Below are 15,947 nucleotides of genomic sequence, written 5' to 3'. Positions count from 1 at the left end.
AGAATGGTAAAGATATTCAAAGTTTTTTGAATTGTGTATGTACACCAGAGCATTTTGTACAACTCAGAGTTGTCCACATTGGGCCTCTAGCTATTTGTCAATTACAGTTCAGGTTTTCCTACTCCAATTCTGGTTCTCTTGGTGGTTTCAGCTCATGAGTTTCTGCTCCAGTACACCACGACTCTGTATGTGTCTGTTTCTCCCACTTGGAGGGCAGCAGTTTGCTGCCCCTCTCTTACAGATCCAAGAACGGTTGTTAATTTTTCAGTCTTTTCAGCTTTGTATTTGTAAGGACATAGTGGCAACTTTCAAACTTCTTACATGCAGACCCAGAAACTGTCTCCATCATTTAAAAAATTCTTTCCATTTATTTATTTTCCTCCATAGCACTGGTCTACACTGACATATTAGACATGTTGCCTTTTTAAAAAAATATTTTTCCTCTGCTATCTAAGTATGAAAGTTCAATGAAAGCAGATATTTTGACATTTATAATCACTACTATTTCTATAATACCTATTAACAGTGGCTAGCAATCAGTAAGAGTTCAATAAATATTTGAAGAAGGAAGGAAGGAAAAAACAAATCTATGCCCCAATGTTATGGGAAAAATTAACAAATAAGTACCACATTTTCAAAGAAATGCTGTAATATATAATATATATAATATAAACATATAGTAAGTATACAGATATGTTTGCAATGTGTATGGGGAGTTGGAATTTTTTAAAAGATTAATTTATGTGTAATTCTAGACTCTAGTTACATAGCTGCCCTTTGTACTACATAGACATGTAATCAGTCTGAAACAAGAAATAGAAACCTATTCAAACCAGACTAACATTGGTGGAATGGGAAACAAGATTCTATTGGGAAGATACATGGATATTTCACAAAAACCTAAACCAAAGCAAAAAGAACAGCCAGTTTCACAAGATGCTGAAACTGAGAACTGGAAAGTCAAGAACCAAGATAGTAAAAGGTACAGTTAGGGCTTCCCTGGTGGCATAGTGGTTGAGAGTCTGCCTGCCAAGGCAGGGGACACGGGTTCGTGCCCCGGTCCGGGAAGATCCCACATGCTGTGGAGCGGCTGGGCCCGTGAGCCATGGCCGCTGAGCCTGCACGTCCGGAGCCTGTGCTCTGCAACGGAAGAGGCCACAACAGTGAGAGGCCCTCGTACCGCAAAAAAAAAAAAAAAAAAGATACAGTTACATACAGGAACATGTTTCACTTTGTTTTTATATTTAATTGTGTTTTCTTACACAGTTTGGAGTTTTACTTGTTTCAACATAATTTTTTTTTTTTGCAATTATGGTTCCATCTGATCTGTCTGGGGCAACATCACATAGGTTTATTTTCCTACTTCTGTAGGAAAATAAATTTGTTACACCTCAGTAGGCAGATAGAATAAAATTGTCCCAGAGAATGGCCCTGACTGATTCAGCCCAGACTATAGTTATTCACATGGCTACCTACTAAGATGGAACAGAGAATTTTATGGACTATAGCAGAAATTGCATTTATGCTGGGACAAGTTTACTTTTATGTGTTATATTACAGTGAATTATAAAGATTGGTTTATTCCATTCTCTATGTACTGTAAATTCTCTTGTCTGAAGAGTCCCTTTCATATGATTGCATTCTTGGATCTTATCTACCCACAACAGATAGTTTTCCATATTTTCAAATTTTGTAAAAAAATACTCTTAGCTTCTCAAAAATACCTTCAAATATCTATTTTGATTTATCCCCAGGTTAGGCAAAGTGATTTTTACATACCTCATCTCACCCACACATGAAAATGATGAAATCACTGACTAACAACTTTCTCCTTGAAATGTCTTGCCAGTTTGTCAGAGCAGCAATACAGGAGAGAAAATAAATCAATTAAAAAAATACAAGTAAAAAGAAAATAAAGGTTGGATTTTATTTTCTTTGAAAATTTGAATAAAATTCTCTAAGGCTCTCATCTTCTTATACTTAAAATGAAGATAATAATATTAATTCTACCTGCTTGAGGTTTGGAAACCATGATGTGTTAAATAAATGTAAGGTATAGTTACTATTATTCATTTTGTTAATAATCAAACATTACTGCTATGTTATTTTGATGTCTTTTTATTTTCATAAATAAATATGGGAGAGATAAAGCTTTATAACTTTTTTTTTTTAAGGAAGATGACAAAACATCCAAAACTCATGTGGTTTCACCTAACCACAACTACAAGTTGGACTTTGTTCAGTAGTATATTATGTGTAATGTATTTTAGTTACAAAAGCTATTTCTTTCATTAGTAAAAACGTGACAAGAGCAATCACATTAATTGGTGACTTTTAAGCACTATGAGCTAGCTACCTCTTTCTTTAGCGTATTCAAGGTATCCATTTGCTTTTAATTATTAGAACCACCCAAGTAACTATTAAAGCCTTTGTACCAGTCTCCTATCAGACAGTTAGTCCTAGTCATATTATTTCCAGTAAGAGGAATTCAAATTCCATTATCTCCCATTATCTTACAAGGCATTTTACTTCTGCTAGCTTTAATTAATTTAAAATCTGCTTCACTGGCATTGCTGATTAAAACTAATTGAGTTTGTTGTTTAATCCTATCTAGAAAGTCTTCCCTTACTTAAATAGGTTTACTTACAAATGGAATTGCTTTGGAGGGGAAGTCTCCATAATATCTGGACTAGATTTTATTTTGTCAAATTTATTAATATATTCTCTGAATTTATCTCATTTGGAAAATTTCTCAAATTCTGGAGAATGTAGTTTTTGCATGTTTAGGCAGTGAGAATTGTTTAACAGTGATAAAACTTAATCTTTGCATTTTGATGAAGAAATTGGCAAAAATGAAAAAGCATCAGTTTTCATCTATTTCAATTTGGAGAATAAAAATTGATTTAATTTATCTTTTATTCATTTATTATTTTAAAATATATTACTATTACTTAAAACCAATTATTAACAAATGTTTAAGACTTTAAATTGTAAAATATTACTAAGATGTTAAATATCTTATACTAAATTTTCATAAATGTGTCTATTAGTAAACTTTGTAAGAACCAAGAAAGAGACAAAATAAAGTATTTTTTTGCTTATTCTGAGTTATAAAAAAATAAGACCCCAAAACCAACAAATGTTGTTCTAAATTTACAATTGATATTGTTTTACAAATTTTTCAGCTCATGTAGTTCAACCATTGTACTGTAGCCAAATCTCACAGGAGCTCTTTTAGTCTTCTGCATCCACTGAGAAGATGGCAAAAATATAATCCTCAAAACAGAGAAGAGCTAGGATAAAACACAACTACCAAACTCACTGGCCCACGGTTCACAGTAGGCTGAAATCAACAGATGGTCAGTGCTTGGGCAGTTAATGGTGGGCTTCTTTTGCCTTCAGCTGTGTTGGTCTGTTCCACCTCTGGAAGAAAATATAATTTAGAAATAGTCAAGGAGGAATAAGATCTAATTTAAATCTTTACAAGCTAATACTGGTTTAATTTTCCTTCCATGGCTATGGTAGTGTGAATACTATCATAAGATATAGATATAATGATATCTGGGCAGTTTAGGATTGAATACTCGGTTTCACACTCACTTTTCATGACCCTAAATGATCATAGCTTATTGTTATTTGGGATGTTACTGAGAGATGAATGTAAATCTTGTGCAAGCTTGATATTTAAGTATATGTAACTAATTATATAGCTTACATAATGCAATGAAGTGTTATTGAATTATATTCAGTTCTGCATTCACCTTGATCTTTTTAATGTAAGAAAAACTGAGTTTCTTTAGTTTAAATGTATTCTCTCAAAGAAAGATCATTAACAACCTTGGTCATAAACATGAAGAATATGTAATAGAAAAATTAAAGAATGGCATCTTAAATTTGGAAGAGTGTAGCATGTATAATTATGCCTACCCTGTGCTCAACAGGGGCACAAGAAAAAGTGTCTTATAAAAATGTTTTAGAGAATGTTGTATAGCAATACACTTAAGTGTGGCTGTTTGTAAAAATATCAGATTTTATCTCTTGAGAAGGTAAAGGACTTCCTTTTATACTTGGACATGGGAAAGCAGTAGACTAAATGTAGTGTTGAGTTGGTACATTGCTCTTACTTCTCAAATTCAATGATATTTGATATAAATGAATATTTTACAGTATATATTGCTATCAGTTATTGGAAATACCAATGATATATCAAGACTGATAGTAGTGATAATATCAGGAAAAAGGTAATATTAAAATTTCAAAATGTCATCTAAGGAGAAATGAAGCAGTAACAGGGACTTTTCAGTTATCATTGCTATTTTATTTTATTTTTTTAATGAGAGAAATCCAGTGCACTAAAAGGAAGAATTACTTTTGATGGGAGATGATATTTTCCATCCCAAGAAGTTAAGAAAACAACGATAAAGGAGGAGGAGAAGTGGTCCACATGCAACACTTTAATCAAGTGACAAAACTTGAGCTTGAAAGCTATCTGTAAGCAAAGACTTTTCAGAGTTTAATTATTTTCAAAAAGCATTGCTTCTCATATAATTAGTTCAAAAGGTACTTTTACATATAATGATTGTTAGTGATAAAATAGATTAAATATGCAATGTGTTATTTAAGCATATAAAATTATGTGAATAAGTATAACCATTAAGCAAAATCATTCTTTGTTTTAGAATGTTTATGACTCACCTTTCTGAATATTTTAAGAAATACATTTTCAGACTTTGAAGACATTACTAAAAATGTAGAAAATTAAAATTGGATTATTAAAAGGTAATTTTCAGCAAGTCAACAATGTAAATAAATCTTTGCAAACAATTGTTCAAATGTTACTTCCTGTATTAAATCTATGTTCTGATTAGTCATTTTGCATTCTACTGTAGCTTGATTTGAAATATTTAATTTATTTTTAAGTAATACAGACACTATAGATATAAGTACATCTCTAAAATCAGCTTAAAATATCATTATTAATATGTAGATATTAAAAAAAATGTAGTCTTTGTCTGTAGAACTTCATTTCCTGCATTTCTCATGAAATTCTTTGTTAGATCAAGTAGTGCTCTGATGTTCACTTTATATTTCTCAGAGCCAATCACAGCTAGATAATTCCCTATGTATCAGTGAATGATGAAAATCCTGTGTTGAATTTTAATATCTCCAGTTCTAAGTAATTCAGTGGAGAGTAAAGATCTATCCTAGAAGTACTTTCCTTCAAGCAATGCCACACACTACAGTCATTCAAAAACCTCAGAGGCCAATGGTTCAGCAGTATATGTTTCAAACTGGCAACATGCAAGCAGCAGCATTAACTTTTGATTTTTGCTGGTGCTTGTTTTCTATTTTTAATATTGCGCGTGAGTGTCAGAATTCAGACTGTCATAGAATGGCAAGACCCAAATGCAACGAGATCTGTGGCTCTCCTACAACCTGTCTTCATTTCCCCTTCCCCTCCTTAAGCACGTAACTTATCTCTAATAACTATGATCAGAACTTATGATTCCTACACATTTTGAAAGGATGATGAAAATAAGGAGGGAAAAACACCTTGAAAGGATGATTTGCAGTAAATAAAAGTGCTATGTGGCTTTGTGCCTGTGGCTCTTATCTACCTGTGCTTGTTGACTGAAGACCAGTTCTAATACTCCTGAGGATTTTGCTGTGCATCCAAAAGTAAATCAAAATATGAGAACACTCATAATGGATCCTTGATAATCTCAGTAATGAAAAGATAAGGAAATGTAAACATCCCTGCAAAAGCTATTTACTTTTTATTAAACGTGTTAAACTAGAGATAAACTAATAATTTATACTAGCACTGAGAGGAATAGTTCCTGGAATGGTAAGCAGAGAGTTATATCATTAGATATATTTGAATGTACATAGTTATATGAGACATGAAATGTAGAAACATATCACCCACATGAACTCAGCTTAAAAAAAATTCTGAAAGATCAAAATAATTGTCTTAATACTGATTTACTAAAGCATAAACAGTTTTATCATACCATTATTCCTTAATTTTTCACTTAAAGCTTATTTACTTTTAACTTAAAGATAATTCTAATTAGTTTAGTAATTCAGTTTCCAGTCACATAAACATGATACTAAGGAAAATAACAAGGGGAAGGAAGAAATTTGGAGAGAAAACAAACTATACACAATTAGGAAATGATTACTGACAAGAAAAAGAGGTGAACACGAAATGCAAAAAGCAACAATCTGAGATGATTTTGCACAAGGCTAAGTGGTCCCACATTTCACAGTCAACCTCAAGGCTCTTACTGCAGAAATTTCAGCACAATTACATAATTGTTTCTCAGAACAACAAACCTGAATATTCAAGAAAGACTTCAACACTTTCCCTGAAAAATTTAGAGGAATATACAGCTCTCTTTATATATGCATATATGTGTATAATTTATAAAATTGAAATAGGATTTTTATGAATATCATCTAAATTTGAACCTAAGTATTGAAGCTCCTAGATGAATAATGGATATTAAATAGAAAATTATCCAAAGGGAAAAATAGAAGGAAGGTCTGTCCAAAATTCTCTTAAAATTCATTTGTAGAAAAATGGTAGATTTGGAAAAGAGCTTTTCCGATTTATACACAATAATCTATAAATAACTCCCACACTTCTGTACTTAGAATATTAGAATAATTCATAAAAATATTGTGTTTAAAAGTACCTCAATGGTTGAGGCAAGCATATTCTAAATTTATTGAGTACCTAGGCCTTGCCCATTTGAGCACTGGAAAGATGGTTGAGTGGATGTCTCTGTAGGACAGAAGAATGTGTCACCCTAAAATAGGGCTCTTTGGCATATATTGTTTTAAGCTGGTTACTTTCTGAGAAACAGCATACAGGGAAGGGCTCTGAAAACCAAGTAGGACTTGCCTTTCTATAAGAAACGTTTACATTTGTAACAGAAATCTCCATAAACATGGAGTGTCTCAATCTCTGTACCTAAAACAGGAGGATGACCAAATATCTAGAAACTCTTATCAGTGGAGAAGACAATGACTTAAACCTGCAATACAATCATCCTTGTTTACTGTGCCTTTCCTGGTAACCTCCCATAAATGACTATCTTCACTCTCAACATCCTATTCTGTCTTTAGCTGAGGATGGTATTTAAGGTGAAGGCTTTGGCCATTTTGATGAGTTACTCAGTTTTTTTGAGTCTCTCTCATATATACATGTTATTAAATTTTATTTGATTTTCTCCTATTAATCTGTCTCATGTCAATTTAATTATTAGACAAGCCAGAAGAACCTAGAAGTGTAGAGGAAAATTTCTTTCTCCCCAACATCTACATAATTTAACCCTCTGGGAAGAAAATATCCCAGGATGAGGGTATTTTCAGGGGACCTGTTTACTCTTTTGATATTAAAGCAGAAGAGAGGAAGAATGAACACAGATAGAGTTATTAACTGTAGGGCAAGACACTGGAGAAAGGTGATTGCTTGGGAAATTTCAGTGTTTTGATAGAAATCTCTGCAGCAGAAATATACCTCAAGATTACCTCATACATCTAAGATGCCTGAGGCTGACTTCAGGCACTGTTCAACTGAAAGGAACAAGCAATATGATCACAGTGGAAGATAACAAAGTGGAAGATAACAGTGGAAGATAACAAAGACTCTCATTCCTTCCCCAAATGATTCTCCCTTTAAAAACTTTAGTAATTGAGTAGAGTCTTCAGAGTCGGTTTTTGGACATGAGTCCACATTCTCCCCATTTTGCTGGCCTACTGAGTAAAGCAACCTTTCCTTTTCCAACCAACACTTGCTGCTCTAGTATTGGCTTCCAAGCATGAGCAGCTGAACCTGAGTTCAGTAACAATACCATTAGACAGTCTTGAGTAAAATGCTCACTCTTTGAATGTGTTAAGGAACTGAGCAGCATGACTGACAGCTCCACCAGGTCCACATAAGAGAGAGAAGCAATTCTCCAAAAGAAGAAATGCCAGGCAGATACAAGTTTTGTGCAGTTCATGCTCTCTTGGAACAGTGGTTCTCAAGGGAAAAATAAATGTTTCACATAGAAGAGAGGATATTTGGCATTTTACAAGAGACCAAAAACCCATTTCCTATGAAAACTACTGAGAGATGAACCATGTAAGTCTAAACATGTATGAGAAAACAGAATTAAAAACAAATAAAACTGTTGTTTTTTGTAATGGAATCTCTAATAACAAAATTTTACTACAACTGAAACTGAGCAGGATCCTGTGGGGCCCTCCACGGTACAAAAACCTTTCCATGTCCCCCGTTTCTTGTTTGTAGGGAAAGACTTCAGCCTTCTAGACCTTCCCTTAGTTCCAAAGGACAGATTCTAAACTTACTAATTAGGGAAGGAACAAAGGAGGAACAGTCAAGAAACAATATGCAGTGATAAAGCAGGGTCCTGATTCTTCCTCAAGGGATATACAAAACAATATATATTTGAGTCTTTCTGAAGAACTAAGGCCCCTTCCCAGGTGGAGGATGGTAACTTCAGGCTGAGCACAAGATTCCTAGAAAACCACCCTGTTACCTAACCACCAACCAATCAAAAGAAAGTCACACACCATGAAACCCTCCCTCCACATTTTGTCTATAAAATCTCTTCCCTGAAAACCATTGGGTCTTTTGAGCAGGAGCTGCCCATTCCCTTTGCTTGACCCTGCAGTAAGTGTTTCTTTGCTCCAAACTCTGACGGTTTGGTCTGTTTGGCCTCGCTGTGTGCTGGGCACACGAACTTGCAATTGGCAACAAAATGACAACCACATTACTTCTGACTGATATTTATTAAGCACCCTTGCTATGCCCAGCATACTGTATAGTTTATCTCATTCAATTTTGAACAGAAGCTCAACGAGATAAATGTTATTATTACTCCTATATAACAAATGGGGAATCAAACATTTCTAGTTTTATTAACTTGGTTTCACACCCAGTTAAAAAAGAAAAAGAGAGTGTGCAGATTCACAGTCAGATTTTATTCCAAATGTCATGTTCTTAACTAGATAGCCGGTTACATTTTTTGTTCCTCAATGGAGGAATTGTGCTTTTAAAATCTGTATGCTCAGTGCCTATAATTTCATCTGGCACACCGTATGTGAATTTATGCTTGTTTAATGACTACATAAATGTGGATGTATCTTCTACCTTGGAAGCCTCAAACTTCCCCTTTTGAACTATTCTCAGCATGAAGCTTCCTAAGGAGTAAAGCAATTTCCTTCTAACTTAGTTATAAACCCATAGAAAGATAGCACAGCTGGTATTTTCCCTTAAAATAATACTAGATTCACTTGTCCCTTCTTTCCAAACTATGAATAGAGGGACTTCTACAAGGGGCTAGTACTGCTTTGGCCTTTAAGACCAAAGAAAAATCTGACTGAGGAGTTTATATTCTAGTAGAATGAAGGAGACAAATAATAAACAGTGAACATAGTATAGAGATAATTTACCTACTGTATTAGAAAACAAGTGAATTGGGAAAAAAAAAAACAAACAAACACGGACAACATTAGGGGAACCAGGCATGCAGGAGGTTAGAGAAGAGAAGGAAAGTGGTGATATACAAATAGGCTGTACCACATGAACATGTCTCAGTAATTGCCATGAAAGAGTCAATTCTTATAAAAATATGTGAATTTTCTTAACTTTTATTTTTAAAAGTCCTTTTAATTGTCCCACTTTAGTTTATATTTGAATTTTAACTCATTTTATTATATTGATGCAAGCATAATAACATGTCATGAAAATCTTATGAACTGGAAAATAATTATCATGAACTTAGATTGTACTACACATAAAAATAAGAATTCCACCTAACATTTACATAGTAGTGACTGAGATTTGAACTGTTTACGTAAACTCAGTTTAAATGTTATGACAATGGAGAGAAAAAAATGTGAATTTTAAACATTTTTTAATGTTGGATTCCTACTGACCTAATAGAAAGGAAAAAGCATTAATTTTATTTGCATCAAAAAAAGTAAAGTAGGTATTTTATTGTCTCGTTCTGCAGGACTATATACTGATTTAAGGAAAGGATTAATATTTTCATTTATTTGGGGAATATAGAAACATCCCATCATTCATTTATTAAAGAAAACACATTTGGTCCAGGAAAACACAAATTGATTTAATTAAAAAATCTGGTTATAGCGTCACCAGGTGGCCTTGCATTGTAACAAAATAGCTTCGACAGAGGAGGTCAACGGAAGGCCCACACAAGTAATCTCGGTTCCACGAAAGCAAGCAAAGAATTACAAACTACCACGTTAAGCTTAAGCAAAAAGCAAAGTTTATTTAAGCATAAGTACACTCTCAGAGACGGAGAGAAAGAGAGAGAGAGAGAGAGAGCGAAGTGAAGCAAGCCCAAAGCAAAGTTTATCAAAGCAAAGGTACACTCTCAGAGAGAGAGAGAGACAGAGAGAGAGAGAGAGAGAGAGAGAGAGAGAGAGAGAAAGAGAGGGAGAGCCGGCTCTTGCTGTGAATTGAAAGCAGCATTCCTATACAGGCTTAAGGGCGCTTTTAAGGAGCATTTTGCAGGGAGGCGGGGGGGGGGGGGGGGGGGGGTGGGGTGACAGGGGATCATTATTTGATTGACGGTCCCAAGCTATGTAACAAGTTTACTGCTGCGCATGCTCTCACCTTTGACTTGCTAAGAAACACCCACTCAGGGGGGCAAGACCACATGTAGATTTTATTATAATTATGGTATAATGAGTTTGGTTTTACTATAGGTTATATGCCTGTCTGGTCTGGGCATGCGCAGCCCAAGGAAGTCTCCTCGTGTTACTGTGCCCCTCTTTATCAGGATAAGCTGCCCACCACATGACCATAGTTTCACCCATTCTGGATGGGGTTCAGGGAGAGTCCCCAGATGGCTGGGTGTGACTTGATTTCTTCTTGTCTTTCTCGCCATTGTCACCTCCTTGCTACTAATGTCTAACTACCTAACAAATAGGAATGTTCTTTTGTTATTTTCTCAAAGGATAGTAACTGAGAGAGCTCCTTAGTGGTTTATGGTTTAGAAGCTGTTGAGAACAAATTTGTAATTAGCACATAATGATTTTATAAATACAGGTGCAATCACAATGTTTGAGATGATTGAAAATATAGCTCTCTTAAATATTTACATCTTGTCTGGCAAACTGATTTACTTCATTTAGTTAAATCACAGAAAAACTAAGGAAACTTCAGTCTGATGCTCTGATGCTCTGTGACTTCTGAGTTAGTGAAAGTTAAATGAATTCTTCTTTTGTGATTTATTACCACGGTCATCATTTTAAACCTACCTGCCAAGTTGTTTTTATTTTTAATGACTTTTCATATTTGAATATGTGCTCAATATCTAGCTTACCATCACATAAAAAAATTCATGTTAGAATTGCAGTTCATATAATTTGGTATCTCTTCACAATTCTAACCATGCCCTCATTATAAAGAGCTCTTAATAAAATTTGTAAGGAATATCTGAATGAAGAAATTTATACTTTAAAATCCCTATATTTTTCAAAAATAAATATGAATAAGAATAGCATTAAATTTGGGAACTCTGAATTCAAAGATCATCTCCATCATTTACTCATGACTTTTTCAACTCATTGAGCTTCATTTTCTTGACCTAGAAAAGAGCAAAATAATACCTAACTCACAAGGGTGTCCTGAGAATTAAATAGGCAATGTAGCTGAAATTTGCTTTGTAAATTTCTAGGTATATTATGACCGAATGGAACTATTATTTTCCCAACCATGAAGCAGAGTTTTTTGTTTGTTTGTTTGTTTGTTTCCTCAAAAAACCTAGCTCCTGGCATATAGGTGGCATGTTATAATTTTTTTTAAATGTTGAATAAAAGTCCTCTGGCAGAATAAATTTTAAATGAAGCTCTTTGATAAATGTTTATCACACACACACATTGTTTTTTTTTTTAACAATCCATGCATGACAGTACTCTAAGTATAAGATCTAAATGGAAAACCAACATTTAACCTTAAAGATTAAAGGGAAAAAAAATTGAAAAAAAAAAAAAACGTTTACTACAGAGGAGTTGATCCATTCTGTCAAAAGGCCAGATATCTCTTACTCTTTGCTTCCTTAAAGCTTGCTTCCAGGCATCTGTCTATCTCTTCCTCATTTTCCTTCTCTCTCTTTGTCCCAGACAACTTGTTGGCTGCATTCCTCAATTACTGGACAAATGTAACTTCCTGTCCTCTGCTCATCTACTTTTTAACAGCACTAACAGATGCTATCATTAAGACCCTCTGTGGTAAATCATGAACTAAGTATATTCTTTGCCCTTCTTGTTTTTCATTCTTCTTTAAAAAGATAAGCCATCTGTTTTAACCCTCTTAAAAAGCAAGTTTCTTTATAACATCAATCTTGCATTTATCTTAATAACAAATAGATATTTAAACCCCAAGTTAGGAAGCTTAATTTGCATAGAGCTATTTGTTGGTACTGAAATAAATTAAATTTGAGCATCATAGGCTATATCTCATTTTCTGGTCATAATATCATATTTTAATCATATAAATATAAACAATAAGGATCATGCTTACCAAATTTTACCATATGTAATTTTAGCAAAACTACCCTCTAAAAATATATTGTGGAATGATTCTGAAAACACTAAATAAATATTATGTTTATGAAAACTTCAGGCATAATAACATTACATGGGCAATTGGAAATACTAATTATCTTTATATTCACATATACAAAATATCAGTGCTAGTCTATTAGAACTAAAATATCAAGCTGAACTAAAATATAGGAACATGGAACTTAAATATACATAGTAGATTATTTTAAAAAAGGAAAACCTCATTAATTCAGAATTTTTGATATGCATTAACACTTGTATTTTGTACTCTTTTAATGCCATTAATATACAAAAATAACTTTAAAAGAAAAGATCGTATTATTCCTTCACATTAATGCTGTGGGTCCAGAAAACGATAGTACTTTTTCTATGAAAATGAGCTAAGAGCTTTGAGGGCTGGGTATAGAAAGAAGAGAAATTACCAACTGTTCCTACACTTTTTATTACTGTAACCAACCATGAAATAGCTCCAACAAAATGAGAAACTTGAATATATTTCTTTCAGCAGTAATAAAAACAATTTTACTCATATTATCCACTCTTACGATGGTAAAAAATCTCAGTTCCCCTCTGCCTCTCCTTTCACTGCCTTCTCTCTGTCACTTCTTCCTTTTCTTTTGAAACTCTAAATCTGAGAGGGCCCCAGGGTTTCTTTACAACCTAGGACTGACCCAGGGCTATGGCAGTTCCTAGGCTTTTGGCTTTAAGCATAATAATAATTCAAAAAATTTTATTCCCAGGCACTGTTTCTCTGTCTCCAAAACACACTCGTTTTGCTCTTGTATGCCTTCATAAAATATAACTTTACTGGGGCTTCACCCGTGGCGCAGTGGTTGAGAGTCCGCCTGCCGATGCAAGGGACACGGGTTCGTGCCCCAGTCCAGGAAAATCCCACATGCCGCGGAGCGGCTAGGCCCATGAGCCATGGCCGCTGAGCCTGCGCGTCCGGAGCCTGTGCTCTGCAACGGGAGAGGCCGCAACAGTGAGAGGCCCGCGTACAGGAAAAAAAAAAAAATATATATATATATATATAAAACTTTACAATTTTCATGTTATTTTGTTTTAATATTCTTCAGAGCTATTATCACCTGATATATTACACATTTGTATGTTGGTTTGCCCATCTCCACTATAGCCCTGAGTCTAGAAGGGAGTTTAATGCACATTTCTAGAATGAATGGAAAATGAGAAAAAGAACGAATGAGTGCTGATTACACAGAAGTCAATAAAATACAGTACTATATCATTTTTCTATGCCACTATAACAAATTATCACAAATTTAGAAGCTTAAAGAGGACCTTTTCTGTTTTGATTTGGGATCTTGTATAGCAGTTCTATAGGATAGAACTGATTCTCATCTTCCACCTCTTTTTCTTCACTTTTAATGTCTCTTGTGACCACATTGGACACACTTGATGCCAAAAACTCAGCCTCTGTGCACCGTGTCGAATCAAATCTTAGAGACAGAGTTTTGGGTGAAGTAGAAAAAAATAGTTTTATTGCTTTGCCAGGCCAAGGGGAGGATGTGGTGAGGAGTTTTATAGCAATAGTTCTAAAGCAGGGGTGCCAATAAGATTAGGGTGTGTACAGTGCCAGCTCTCCTTTAATCTGATCCCAAGAAATCTCTTGATGAGTTTCTCTGGTTCCTTTAATCTGGCCTCCAGTGGTCTTCTCTGGAATGAAGAATGATCACTCCATTTGTTGGGGGTTTTGGTTCTGTAAAGAGCTCAAAGATATCATTATGTGTATTCTCTGAGACAGAACCAGGAAGGTTCTGCCCCAAGGCTGCACTATTTTTTCTTGGCTGCTCCTCCAGGGTCTCTGCATCCCCTCCCTTTCTTGATTAGCAACTGTTTGAACCTGCCCTTTGGAACTCAGGAAAGATCACAGAGGTTGAACAGAAAGTTTTCCTTCCCAGGAGTCCCACAATGCTCTGCTCAGTTTCACACCTGGATAATAAGGAATGATCACCCTATTTGCAAACTTAATTCCATCTACAGCTTTCATTCTCCTTTACTGTGAAACCTAGAATAGTCACATGTTCTGGGATTAGAATGTGGACATTTTTCAGAGAGACATTTCTGCTTACCACAAATATCCAAGAACCTGATCCCAGTAGGGCATATAAAATTTAGTGAATAAGAGAGTTGGATTTTAAACAAAATTTGGGGGCAAGTTGTTCTCACTAATAGGAAAATAATACAAGTCAGATTATTACTAAATGCAAGATCTCAAAATAAATACCGGACTAGAATTATATGGGAAAAGGGGAAAAATGGAAAAGTCATTCAAGAGTATATTTACAATACTTGGAGTTTAACAGACTGTTCAAAACATAAAAATTAGTGGATGAATCATAAAGAGAAACTTATAGAATGCATAAAATAGAAATTTAAGCAACCACAAGTATATACATAATTAAAAGGCACAATCACAAATGGGAAATATAGCTTTAGACAAGATGTGGAAAACTTTAATTTATAAAGAATTCTTGAAGTTTACAGGAAAAATACTAAGAAGAGAAAACATGTACCAAAAAGGAAAAAAGTAAGTTATAGAAAAATAAATTAAAAACAAAATTAAATGAAGAAGTTTATCATCAAGGCAATCAATTTATTTATTTATTTTTTAAATCTGACTTCTTTATGGCCTTTAAATTATCAACAGTTTAAATATGACAATACTACATACTCATTAGTACAACAAACCCAGGAATTTAATGTGGAATTTTTAGTAGAATTTCATGAAATATAAAAACATTATAAAACAAGTTTTTCAAACCAGCTGTATTTTTTTTATACCACTTGGTAAATTGTTATCATTATGGTAATTATGGTTGCCATAAAGTTCTAAAAAATATCTCAGATATTTGTGCAGGGGTGAGGATGGTTTTGGATTAGTATTTATGCTTTGCTCTAATCTGGGAATTGCTCTCAGAAAAGAATCATAAAATTCATTACTATGATAATTCTTAGAACTGTAAGAACAAGAAGTAACTGAAAGGAAGATGGAAAGAGAAGGAATGTGGAGACAGGGGGGTATTACCAGGAGCCCTGGGCTCTGGGGCTACTTTGGGATTCTTTCTCCAGCTGCAGTATCAAAGCAGCCAGCTTACAGAGAATGATAGGCTTATGTTACTTCCTGCTAAATACCAAAATAAATAAACAAATAGAATTATTTTTAAATAACAAAAAGATCTAAAATGCATGTAAATGTCATCATTGAATCCAGAATAATGTCTCCTAAAATTTTTAAGAAGATTCTTTTATACTTAAAAATAAATTAAACTGACTTTCCTCACTTTCATCAAATGTGTTTCAAAGTCTACATA

The sequence above is a fragment of the Orcinus orca genome, chromosome 18, assembly GCF_937001465.1.
Source record: "Orcinus orca chromosome 18, mOrcOrc1.1, whole genome shotgun sequence".
NCBI lineage: Eukaryota > Metazoa > Chordata > Mammalia > Artiodactyla > Delphinidae > Orcinus > Orcinus orca.
The sequence above is the reverse complement of the archived record's forward strand: the minus strand, read 5'-3'. Positions refer to the sequence as shown.